Here is a 13,580-nt window from a genome sequence, read left to right as displayed (position 1 = left end):
GACTATAGTGGCATCGTCGTAGGGGCTGAGGCTTAGGAAATCTGATGTAAAAAATTGCTTCCCATATTTAAGAACCACCTTAATGTACACGTATACATATTTGAAGACAATTACATATTATTTAAATGTCATGCTTTCTCTAATCTCCTAATGCTAAACTCTGATGCGGCTAGTTCATTATCAATTATAGTTGTAGTATATTTATGTGTGGTCACTCCAAAGAAAAATTTAGATTTACATAACTCCACGCTGTCTTTGTTGGAAACACCAATTATCTCCAATTAAAAATAATTATTAATAGCGATAAGAAATTTACGCTTTTAAATCGAAAATAATCATACTCACAATAAAAAATTAAATGAATTACCTGAACTATGTATGTGAATATGCATGTTTAGCTATGAAGTGGCGGACAGTGAAACCAAATGCATGACAAATTATGTTGAAACTAGGGGTTTGTCTCCTTACAGAATAATCTGGCCGTACAAATATTATTTCTGGATAGGTATTCTATCGGAATCCGCAATAAAATTTTACTTTTTGCAAAAAAAAACGAAGTTTAACACCTTACTAAATATAGCTCAACATAAGTTTTCGAAAACAAATTAAAAAAAATGTTTGAGTCTCACAAAACAAACCATCTCGTCATAGAGAAAAATATTTTAAAAATAGTTCTTGAAAAACCCACATTTTTTTAACCAATTTTTTTTATAGAGAATTAAACAAGGATTACGATGATATAATTTTGAATCCCTAATTTACTGGTCTTCACTATGCAAATCAACTTCAAAAAGTTCAGCTGTTAATAGCTAAGTTAGCTTTAGGACGATCTCGACCATCTTAGATTGAACTTTTTTTTTAGTAGCTCGTGGAACAATTAAATATAACACAAGTCAACTATGTATATTTATACACAATTTGGGATGCAACGTGCCATCTTTCTAAAAAAATTCGATTAACTATGAACATCTAACCTTACATTTTATCATATCAGAATTGGTTTAAATCTCTTTCGAAATATACTTAAGCTTCATATTCCATTTCAAACAACACAATACAACAGAAAAATCTTGACCAGTTGACTGCGAAGCTTCATATGTAAGCGGGTATGAATGCTTGATAGTGAAATGGCTATAAAACAATTTTAGATAACTAGTTCTCTGGAAAGTAATGTGAGCTCTCGGCAATCAAATCATGCTGGAAAGTACCCAATGATGGGTACCCACCACGTACACTTTGCAAACGCCCAACTGTTGCACAGTGGCTGATTTTAACGCTTGCGTCGTTTGCAGACGAAATTTAATCACTAAACACAAAGGTGAATAACTTTTCATTTTAATGAGTTTTACTTTTCTTACTTTAATCGACTTGTATTTATTGTATTTATCTAGTAAATTAATTTGTGGCTATGCGTGCGCTAGCACTTGTGCTATGCGGCTTCGTGTTGGCTTACTTAAACGAAGCTTCAAAAATTTGTGTGTAATTAGTTAAGTAGTAAAGTACTTATGTACATACATACATATGCCATACAAAGTATTATTAAGTTTGCGCCTGCTTGTCATTTAGTCAGTAAAAGGCTTTCTGTGAAAATTGCATTAAGCATAAAATTAAAAATGCATTTTGTCTTAAATAGACATAAAGAAAGGTTTTATTTATTGCCCCAACTTATCTTGAAATTACTGCGACTATCTTCATATATGTACATAAGTATGTACAATAGGGTGGTTCAAATTATTATTTTTTTAATGTTAAGCTCTATGATTTTTCAAATGCATAAAATGAATATCCGTATTTTTTGTTAAAAATGATATTTAGAACTGCCTCAAAGCCCATGAAGTTTTCCATGTATTTTATGTGGGACAAGCACTTTTTCGTCGAAATGGTATAAAATCTTGAAAATATGACACGTGTATATCTTGATAACTGTTCCTCCAATTTCTCCCAAACTTGGCACAATTGTTGGCCTTGGTACGAAACACCAAAGGGCTGAAAACTTTTAAAATCGGGGAATAACCACGCCGACATCTCATATAACGGTAATTTAGAGAAATACGAAATCTTCAATAAATCAGTAAATACTGAAGCAAATTTATTCAAAATTGATGTTTGCAATAACTCTTTCCCCAAAAATTCGTTTATGATAAAATGTTGGAAAATGGGCGTGGCACCGACCACTTATAATCACATATTGTGTATCTCGGTAGCTATTCGACCAATTTGTACCAAACCCGGTACGATTATTGTACTTGCCCTATTAACGCATATATATGGGTGATACAGGCACACATATAATTATATGTGACCTGGTCTACGAAAAGGGAGCTTACGTGCGAAAACTAGTTTTCTGTGAAAAAGCTGTTAAAAGTAAGCAACTCGTTTCGTCAGTTTCTCATTATCTCGTTAATTGTTATAATGTAATTGTAATTGTAATTGTATAATGTAATTGTATAATGTAATGAATTATATTTTGTCGTATTTTTACTCTTCTTTCTCTACATTTTTAGTACACTTCTAAGCAAGTTAGGATTTTCTGCTTTTCACCACGTGAAAAAGCATCTCATCTTCCATCCGAATCAACCAAAAAGTGAAAATTGATTTTTTGACACCTAAGCCCCCTTTCCGTAGACCAGGTCACATATAAAGTTTATCGCCGGGTATTTAGTGTTCGGCTCCGTCCGAACTTAGACTTCTTTACTTGAATTTTTTTGTTTTGCGTCGACTTAACAAACTGGCAGTTAAAATTAGAACGCATAAAGCCATCATTCATTTCTATGTAGACATTATATGTACACAGATATTCAAGTACATGTTTACATACACCCGTATGCATTTAATAAAATTGTACTTTTGTTACGCTAATTTTATATCTACTGCCATAATACAGTCCCAGGGGCGGCAATGGATGTCGTTTGAAAAAGTTGTTCAACCAACTTCAATGTCGCGTCAGTGCGTTTCAATGCGAAAAACTTAACAATTTGCTTTCTTTTTTTACTGTCTTTGAATTCACACCCAGCTGGTTGCGCCATACAGGAGACTATTTATAGATTACACATCTTTCACCCGTTAGGTGTAGTGATGTGCTGAATCAATACTTTTAGGTATTGATCGTTATTCGGTATCGATTTAAAAAAGTATCCAATACTCTCGATACTCGGTACCGAAACACTTAGGTTTCGAATAAAACCGCACACATAGGCCAAAAATGTGGAAAAACGGTTCAGGGGAGACTCGCCTATCAAAACCCGAATGTTGTAACCATTAGAGCTTTTAATACTGATTCAAATGAAAGATGTATACATATATGGCGGTTCGAGGCCATAATGCAGAGAAACTCTTACTTGTTTGAAGCATTTTGGTTCCAGCCGAATCGGACGATATCATTGAAAAGCTTCTTCATCCATCAAAGCATTTTTCTTGAATCTTGGATCGACTAAGGTCAAGTGTTTTAGTCGATATCATATAAATTAGTAATGAAAGTGTGTTCTAAACTTGAAATGCATATGATGGCGAAGATTTAATGTAAAGTATCGGTATCGGGTACCGAAAAAGAAGTTTTGGGTACCGAAATCTTTTTTAAGTATTTAGTACCGACAATTCAGCACATCACTAGTTAGGTGCTCTTGATTTACCTGCAAGAAAAATATGCTTAAAATGGGAAATTGGCCATCTGCCGATTTTTGGGGTTTTTTTTTTGTTAATACTGTGATATATATTTTATGCTTTATGTTTTGTTTCTCATTGTTTGTGACAGATATTAAATAAACGAATTGCCCCTGATGATGCTAGAGAGTATTGGCGAAAGTTGGTTTAGAAAAGTTGAATAACTTGGTTTTATTCGCATCTTAAAATTTAGATCAGACTAGCGTTGTAATATACAATGTAAAATAAATCAAAAACTATTTGGACTATACATTGATTAAAAAACATTTAAAACATATTTTAATTCTAGACTCAAGTTTTGTCTCCTCATGTAGCGCATATCTTTAAAAAGTTGAAAATCATCAAGAAATTAAGGCGCATGAAGCTTTATAAATAAAAATATTGCTTTCTAGCTTAATAGTTAAAAGAAAATATAACAAGTATAATCCTAAAGTTTAATTCTGATGATAAAGCTCGAATATTAATTAGCTTCCTTACTTTGTCAAAGAGTGATTGTTTTCTTGTTATAATTGCAAACAAGTGGAAATGAGCAAAGTTTTCCTTTTTATAAGCACAATTTACAGATCTCGGAATACCTTAATTACTCAACATTTTTTTTTTCTTAAACGTTTTTCCAGCAAACGAGCAATGCGTTCCTTTTGCAAATTAATACATACATACATATGTACGTACATACATATGTTAATAAGTTAAAACGTTACTTTGCAGCAATATGTACTAGAAATAGAAATGAATTTCCTGCTGGGATTATGTATGCATGTATGGCAAATATGGTTTGAAATGAAACCGTACGTACGCATTTGTAATTGTACCAGAGCTTCAATTATGAAGGAAGAAAACTTCTAACGCAAGACAAAAGTTGCGGCGGAAACATTGTATGTACAAATGTGTGTATCTAGGTATGTATGTGCATATGTACATAAGTATGTCCGACAGGTAAATACATAAACAAAACCAAGCATTAATTAATTTAATTTAATTAATAAATTAATGAAGAAAATTGTTATAAATTTTTTAATAACTATATTTTAATATTTCTAATAAATTGTACACTACGAATAATCTGGACCCTACGCCTCTTCCTTAAAGTATGCTCCGTAAATACATATGTATGTCGGCAAGTGCAGGTGTTTGTACATATGTACATAAGATCAGTATATCGTGGGGTGAGAGGTAAAACTCATTAAGTACACTCAGAACGAATTTGAGATAAAGAGGTTTCAAGCACTTTGTACCACTAAAATTTAACTGTGACATTTTATCCTTTCAAATCCGTATAGCGTGCAGTGATCGGACTTAAAAAATGTTGTGTGGTAGAATCTGGAAAAATATGTGGTAGATTTCAAAAAAATGTGGAAGATCTCAGGTTTTGGATCAAACTTTGTTTTTTAGAGTCTAATTAGAAAGTTTGCAATTTAGGTGAAACCTTGCAGAGTTTTTTTTTTGAATTTTTGTACAGATTGAAGTTGCTAAAAATTGCGTTGATTTTTGGCAATTTTTTCCTTGACAGTGTAAAGCAGGTTCGTATTTTGAGACATTTGTGCAACCTTGCGGAGTACTGCCAGCTTTTTTTTTTTTATCACATCACGATGTAGCGAACAAATGTGGCACGTTCCAGAAACCGCTACCTGGGATTTGCCGATTTTGACAATTAACAAGTAAAAGAAAACAACGCTAAAGAAACTTTCACAAAAATCGCAGTTTTTTTACATTTTCGCTGAGAAAATTTACTATTTTATAGTTTACATTATCCTCCCGTTCTGCCTGTTGTTAGTGTTTAGTGTTGGACAGTTTTTGCTCTTAAAATTAAGAAAATTATGTCGAGCAAAAATAAAACTACTCAAAAACGCGAATATGTGGTAGATTTCGGACCTTGTGTGGTTGATGTGGTAGATGCTCAAAAAAGTGGCAGATTTACCACAATATGGTAGAAGTCCGATCACTGATAGCGTGTACACTAGACAACGGATAATATGGCAGTAAGTTAATTCATCACTAAAGTCATATATTAGCTTAGTTATTAAGGAAAATGTATTTAGTGACTTTTTCCTGCCTATAAGTGTGCCCATGCGAAAAATTTCAAACACGTTAGTGGTCAAAACCATGATACAAAAACGAATGTAGTTTCAATAAACAACTTTTTGACGGATACTGAGATCTTTGAAGCTTCATAATTTGATCATGTTGCTAGCATCGTTACCATATTGTTAATATTTATTTTATGTATCTATTGAAAATATTAAAAATTTTTTATTTAAACCATGAAGACGTTATTTTTCTCATCTTTGTATTTTCTTATTTAGTTTTGTTCCCTTTTAACTTTAGATTTAAATATCGAATTAGAAAAAAAAAAAACGTTTTGAAGTCCGTAAAGAGTAAGCTTTAAGCAAAAACAGGGGTTTTCCAAAAACTGTACTTAATCAGTTTTACCTGTCACCACACGATATGTATGCACATTAGGGTGGTACAAAATAAGTAAAATGGAAATTTTAATGCTTCCACCCCCTAGAATTGTTCTGTTAACTAACGATTTTTGGGGGACTTATACCATAAAGAAACAAAAAATTAAATAACAAAAAACTTATACATTAAAACTTGGCAAAAAGTGGTTCGGCTATAATATTTTCACCACGCTATGCATTTTTTTTATATATTTAATTGGACATGCACGTTCTCACAATCCCAGGATTCCAGGATTAGTCCCAAGATTTAGTTGTTCATTACTTTTCAATAACTTAAATAAAAAAATTTCTTCTATATTGTTTGTGAAGCTCTACCACCATAAAATAAATAATAAATAAATGGGTTACTTACTTTATTATTTAAAGTGGCATTTTTATTTTTTCTCTCTGACATCAGGATTTATTTAAAAGGACCTTGTAATTTCAAACATGTGAAATAAAAGAAGAAATTTCTTTAGAATAAAAAAAATAAAATAAAATTTTTTTGGATTCACAATTACGAATAGGTAATTTTTTAATCTGATAAATTTAGAACGACCAAATTCGAAGATATCCTTAGCATATAATTTTTTCAAAATCAAAAATTGCGAAATTTCAGGGATACAATTTTAAAAGGACATTTTCAATATTTACCAGCCCTCTGCACTAGAAACTTAAATCTGTTTGAATTCTACAGGATTTTCTCATTAATTTTATATCCATACTTCTTCTCTACGCACATTTCTTTGAATTTTTAAGTAATTTTTGAATTACTAACGTCAGAGTGAAAAACTAAAAACGCAATTTTACTATGTTTGGCCCATGGTTTCGCGAATATATTGATTTTTGTGTGTAAAATTTGCTATCGCACGGTATTTTATGTATAATGTGCTAGACATTCACAGGATTATTAAATAATAAATAAAAGAAAAGAAATATAAGCCAATACTGGTCAAGAAAAGGAATTTCAGAACACTTACAATCACAAGGTAGTGTTTCTGTAAGTGTGGTGTACATGTATTGGCGATATACTTTCTAAATTCTTTATATTTTCTTATTCCATTACTTTTATTTTACAGAAAAAAAAAATTAGAAGTGAGAAAACTTCTGGATTTGATGAAAATAAGGAGGTAGCAAAGGATAATTGGATCATCATTTCGCTTAAATGGATTAAATTCATTTCAATAATTTAATTTCATTTTCGTTTAAGAAGATTAATAATTCTGTGTATGCACATATGCATTAGGGTGTTCGATTATTCGCATTTTTTAAATTTAAAAAAAAAATACGGTTTCCTGATTGAGAAATTAAGAAAAAACCGGATAGACCGGTTTACTTTTACTTACTTTTCATACTTTAAAGCATTTTTTCTTACTTTTTCGCATTGAGTAGTAGGGCTTATCAACATTAAAATAGGGTTTTCAAATGGCGGACGACCTGCCACCTGCCTCCTGCCATAAAAAAGCTTCTTCAGAGGTGGAGTGAGAGTTGAGATCTCCCCATTTGTGTCACAACATAAAGAAGTGCAGCACGAATTGTAGATCGCGGCCAAACACGTAGAAAACGTTTAAGCGGCAAACATTCATTTATTAGATTCAAATATGAGAAACTGTTCATCCCCAAATAACCTAGGATAATTTTAAAACTATTTAGAGGTTTTCCTTACACTGGAAATGCCTTTAAAACTTCGAAAAACTCTATGTATAAAATGAAAAAACTTGGTTTCTTCGATGGAAAAATCAGTTTTATTCGTTATTCAAAAAGTCATGATTTCAAAAAACGCCTAAATAATCTTCCAAAAACCTGTGGAAACCGGTTTGAAAAAACCGAGTCAATCACCATAATATACATGAAAGTATGTATGTATGCTTAAATATGGGTATATTAGCTCTTAGTTGTTAACTAATCAAAATATTTGCAAACAAATGACGGATTTATAATAAATATTGCACTTATTAAACTTTTACAAACAACAACAAAACAATTTCTCGCTAGAAATTACGGATGGTTCGTTTCATTCCAGTCACACCATCGATATGTTAACAACTCACCACAGCCATATCGCAAGCTGAATTTTTTGAGTTACAGAAACACTTTTCATAACGATTTCGATGAGCCTTGCGACAACAAATCATTCGCTATTTTGCATAAGGGTTACTTAAGTAGCTAAAGGGAAATTTTATCCGAGTTGAGCGTTTTTTTGCTCGTTTACAAAAAAATGCAACTAATACATATTCACCTTCACACGCTCTCGTAGCGCCATCTAGCTAGCATGGTGAAAGGGAATTACAAACTGTCGGTAATGCCGTGCCATTGTTGTCACCAATAACAAAACACAACTTTGCGCTCGCCGGCTACAATGACGAGGTGGCCGAGTGGTTAAGGCGTTGGACTGCTAATCCAATGTGCTCTGCACGCGTGGGTTCGAATCCCATCCTCGTCGCAATTGTTTTTTTTTTTTTACTTTTTATTTTAATTTTTTTATTATAATTGAAAAATTCTTAGCCATGAACCAAATATAAAACATCCAATAACGCAATCGTGTACATATTTGTAAATGCTTATAAGAAAGAAGTTTTTGAAAGGGGTTCGTTTGCTGGGCTTTGTTCACTACGCCTGCAGCACTTTTTGATACTTTTCTTCAACTAAAAAGTTTTAATTCAACACGAAAAAACGTTTTAAAACATTTGGCTGATAGTAATTTTGGTTCTCGTTGTTTTCTTTGGTATGTTTACTTTTTCTTCGTTTTCCAGCCAAAACAGAAATGCAGCGTCAAACCCACAAAAAAATTAGTTTTTTTAACCGACTTCCAAAAAAGGAGGAGTTTATCAGTTCGTCAAAATATTTTTTTTTATATGTTTTTTATGTACGCTACCGCATAACTTTGGACCACGTCAAACGATTTCGATAATTCTTTTGGCATCGGAAAGGTAGTGTCTCAGAGATGGTCCCATACTAATAATGGTTTAGAGCCGATCATTGGATCAATCATGAAATATATATATATATATATATATATATATATATATATATGTTTTTTCTTTTATATGAGAATTGAAGTCGGGTTTGTTTTTTGCTTAAAAATTACTTGATTTATTCTCGCGTTCTTGCCTGACTGGCATGATTCGAATCACACGTCCGGTCATGGAATTTACCATGAACCAACTACCTAACAAGATTACGGAATCAAAGGAGAAAAAAAGTAAATTTCTGAGCGTTTTTGACATCTGCCTAAGAATGAAAACAAGTAAGTAAAACAAAAAGTGTTATGATATAATTAGTAAAATTGGCAAAAAGTTCATAAAATATGGTTTTCATGATAGAAGGTGTTTTACAATCGCGCAGCATCGGCACGGCTCGATTTTTCAATGCCAACGTTCTGACTTCAAAAATGCACCCAATTTTCCCGCAAATTTACGCCTCTGGGGGGGGGGGGAAGAAGAAACGCACGAACTTGTTCCAATCACCAAGCACTTAATTTTTTTTATCTCATAAATTTGTGGTAAATTAAAATTGAAATCGTTCGGAGACACACATCAAATCGATAAAAACAAAAAAAACACACCACAAGGAGGTAGAAAAACAATGTAAACAAAACGAACAACGTCACAGTTGTCACAATTTCCGAACTTTCTTTCAATGTCAAACCTTATGCTTGAATCTTTGTTATACTTAGTGGGGCTTTCGATTTCCGCTCGCATATTTTCAAGCATTTCGATACCCAGGAAATCGAGTTCTCGACCCAATCTCGGGTATCGCCATTTTCACGAGCAATTTCGAGTAGTTATCGAGACATATGTACGTATGTAAGAACATATCGAACGTATTAAAAACAAAATCAGAAAAAAATGTATGCGTAAATGTTAACGATTTCCTATTAACAGTCGCTCTAAAACTTTCGCCGAAGGCAACTCTCCTGGGCGGGTCGTTTTCTTATTACCTGAATTAGTCGTTTTATTATTTCTACAGGCGATATTTGAATAATACTTTCTTGCAACAATTTTACCTTTTTTAATATTTCATTTGGTTGATGTTGCCGATTTCTCACTACGGCAATAAATCGGCGAATCGCCAATTTGTTGCCATTGACGATTGTTGCCTATTTCTCATGTTTTGCATGGTGGGTATTTAAAAAAAAAAAAAAACGTTTCTGCGTATATGCTGTGTATGTATGTGTATTATTTTCGTTTGATGCCTCCAGCGAAGAAAGTGTGTAAAAGTAATAAATGGAGAGGAACAATACAATCTGTTGTTTGTAAAACTCCTCCATACGGTTGGGGGTAAGGCTTCCTCAAGTGGGCTCCGAATTTACCTAGATTAATATTTTTCAATGATATTCAGGCAGTACAGAGTTTTGTAGTCGAAAAGTATACTGTAAATTTGTCGCAAAATTTCAAGTACTTTTTTTTTATCATCAATTGAAAATTTTTTGCAAATTTTGGAAATTTTTATTTTTCTTTGAACGTAAGTTTCCGAATAAAACAATTTTTGGGTGCAGACTAAAAAAAACATTAAACTATACAATAAAATTATTTGTGCTATAAAAATATATTTTTTGGCTAAAAAAAATTCATTTCGTTTTTTCATAGAAAAATACGGAAATTTTTATTATTGTAAGTTGTTGTTAAAAATGGTCGTCCATGAGGCGCAGAAATTGTTTAAATATTCAATTTTTCATAAAAATATAACAGCTCGAACGAATAATTAAGAAGGCGAGAATTTGCAGAAAAACTATTTAAATACAGTTACTGGATGAAATTTACTAATTTTGTTCACCTATTATTTTTTTCATTTGTTTTTAGTATTTTATCATACATTTGAGTATAAAATCTTTGGCCCCTTGGCAACACTGACGCTTACGAGGTCGTTTGCGCATCAAATTTTTTTTGTATATTTACGAGGGGCTCGTAAATAGAGCTCCATACAAATTTTCACAGCTTTTTTATGAGGCTCGTAAATTTATGAGCTTTACGAGCTGTCTGAATGAAAAAGCAAACTCAGTACCGAATGCCGTAATCTCAAAAAAAATTTCGAATCGAATTTTTTTCGATCACGGACACTGTTTTATTTTAAAGGAGGCGCAAACAATTACTCACCGCTTATATATATTTTTTATTCAAATTAGATTTTTGAAATGGTTGACGTTTGCAACCTATTCGTTTGACAACCTCCCACACAAATTTATTTGATTTTTAAATTGGTTATGTTCAGAGTTTACTTTTCATTTTTATTTAAGGTGCCCCATGATAAATTATGGACATATACATACACTCCTTTCGTTTAAATCTCTTGGCTTTCTTTCCGAAAAATATTGGTAGATTTTTAGACTTTGTTAGTAGAAAGTATAATATATCCAGTATAATCCAGACTTTCAGAAAACTTGGTTTCATCAATTCCCCAGCCGACTGCCGAACTGTGAATAATTATTATTTTATTATGAATTAATAATTATTTTATTATTTTAGTGTACTTTAAAAAAGGTATTTTTGAAAATACGTTGCTCTTAAAAAGCCTTAAAAGAGAGCAATTCTAATTTTTTCGTAATTTCATCTCCTTTTCGGCACTATTTTTACAGTTCGTTAGGCACATTTTGAAAACTGATAGAGGTTAGCATATTCTGCCATTATTTCTTTCTTTACTTTGGGCCGTGTGAGTAACTTTCTGGTTACTTAGTTGTAAATGAAAAAATAAAAATATAAATACTGAGAACGCAATTCGCTTTAGCGGCTTATTCTTGAGGTTGGATATATATTTTTTTCTTTTTCTCTCCAGATTTTGAGAAAAACGATGTCAAATTGACAAAAAATCGCGTTTTTTGCAATATTTTCGAAGGTCTAGCTTAATTTGAGCCAAAGTGGAAGGCTCTACCATCTTTTGTTTAATTGCGGTGAGTACTCAAACTTCGCACAAAATCAGGTATCGCTGTTAAATAAACGACTATAAGTGGCCATCAAGTTAATGTGAAGGGATGTATTTTCAGGAATAGTAGTCGAGATTTCTTGCTTTAATTTAAGCCTAATACCACCTTTTGCTTCTTTGCTATACATAGCTTCTAAAATATTGCGAAAAAAACGCGATTTTTTTACACGTTGACCTCGTTTTTCTCAAAATCTAAAGCTAATAGACACTTTATTATTACTGATTCGTAATCAGCACAAAAAAGTCAATCGAAAATAGCTTTAACATTTGCCGCAACAAAATGTTGCCCCATTTTAGTTCCCTTGTGCAATCTTTACCATCTACATTTCCAAATAATTTTTTTTATGATTAAGAGAACTACCAAAGAAATGGCAAATGTCTTCACGAGAAAAATCTATAACAACTAAAGAATTGATATTGAATTGATTAGTTGGTATCGCTCCGATTCTAGTATTTTATATATTTTTTTTTTTGATTTTTACTGTTCTCGCTAAGCGCAACTGGTTTTTTGTACCAAATGTCACCATGACTTATTTCCACCTGCTGAAACACTGTGTGATGTAGGGGACAAAGGTGGCGCATTCCATAGACCGCTACTTTGGTTTAGCCGATTTTGACTATCCTCAGAAATTTTTAATGCACTGTTTTTAACAAAAATACCCGTTTTTTTAATATTTTATTAATTATTTCATAAATCATACATATATTTTTGCAATTTAAACCCCCTTTCCTACCGAAAAATTTTATATTAAGGAAATTTACTCTTCTGGCAGTTTTTTTTTATCCTCTATTCGGCTATGTTTACTCCTATTCTTGCCGTTTTCTCGTGTTCTACCAAAATTAACGACCAGTTTGCTTTAGCAATACACTTGACGAGCAGTTAAATCACACGATAACTTTAGCAGTCAAAAAATGGCCCTTATAAAATTATAAAAAAAATCTACCTTACATTTCATCGACATATTATCCGATGCGTTCGGTAGACAATTTTCTTGTAGTTATTATCATATTTTTATATTTTCAGTTGAGTTAGTGGCGGGCAACTTTCGCTCATTTTTAATCGCGCTGGAAAAATTGTGTAAATACCCATTTGATATGTTAACAAGGTAGCCAGCCTCGAGTTACCCATCGGTATATATGTATACTTTTTAGTAAAAAGTTTTTACCTAAGTACATATACATATGTATGTATTTATATAACCAGTATTTGTGAACTAGAATGCACTACTACGCTCACAATATTTCACGCCCCCCGCTATGTGGAATTAGCCAAATATATGATTTAATAAAACCAACCCATTATTTGTTGTTAATTTAATTTTAACTTTAATTAATAACTGTTGCAATTAATTATGTACATATACTGTAAAAAAATTAATCTATATGCACATCCATTTATTATTATGCTACGACACTACATTTTTTACATACAACAGCGAAAACTGCTATGCCAACATCATGATGGTAAGGCAGTGCTTGAGTACAATTGCGGAAATAGAGTACGGTGATCACAACGACGAGGTGGCCGAGTGGTTAAGGCGTTGGACTGCTAATCCAATG

General features: G+C 32.2%; 1 protein-coding gene, 1 long non-coding RNA gene and 1 other non-coding gene across 4 annotated transcripts in view; 2 read left to right on the top strand and 1 right to left on the bottom strand.

Annotated features, from left to right (window-relative positions):
* The window catches only part of LOC118737327 (IQ and ubiquitin-like domain-containing protein), a 53,316-nt gene that overhangs the window by 28,992 nt on the left and 10,744 nt on the right, over positions 1 to 13,580 (top strand). The window lies entirely within an intron of this gene.
* The window catches only part of LOC118737331, a 131,939-nt gene that overhangs the window by 107,973 nt on the left and 10,386 nt on the right, over positions 1 to 13,580 (bottom strand). The gene's annotated exons all lie outside the window — the stretch shown is intronic.
* Trnas-gcu lies at positions 8,463 to 8,544 on the top strand. The gene has a single exon. It is a non-coding gene; the product is annotated as a tRNA-Ser (tRNA).

Source organism: Rhagoletis pomonella, unplaced genomic scaffold (assembly GCF_013731165.1).
Source record: "Rhagoletis pomonella isolate Grant_MI unplaced genomic scaffold, Rhpom_1.0 Rhpom_scaffold_00004, whole genome shotgun sequence".
In the NCBI taxonomy this organism is placed as follows: domain Eukaryota; kingdom Metazoa; phylum Arthropoda; class Insecta; order Diptera; family Tephritidae; genus Rhagoletis; species Rhagoletis pomonella.
Note: the sequence above shows the minus strand (reverse complement) of the source record. Positions and strands in the feature narration are given on the sequence as shown.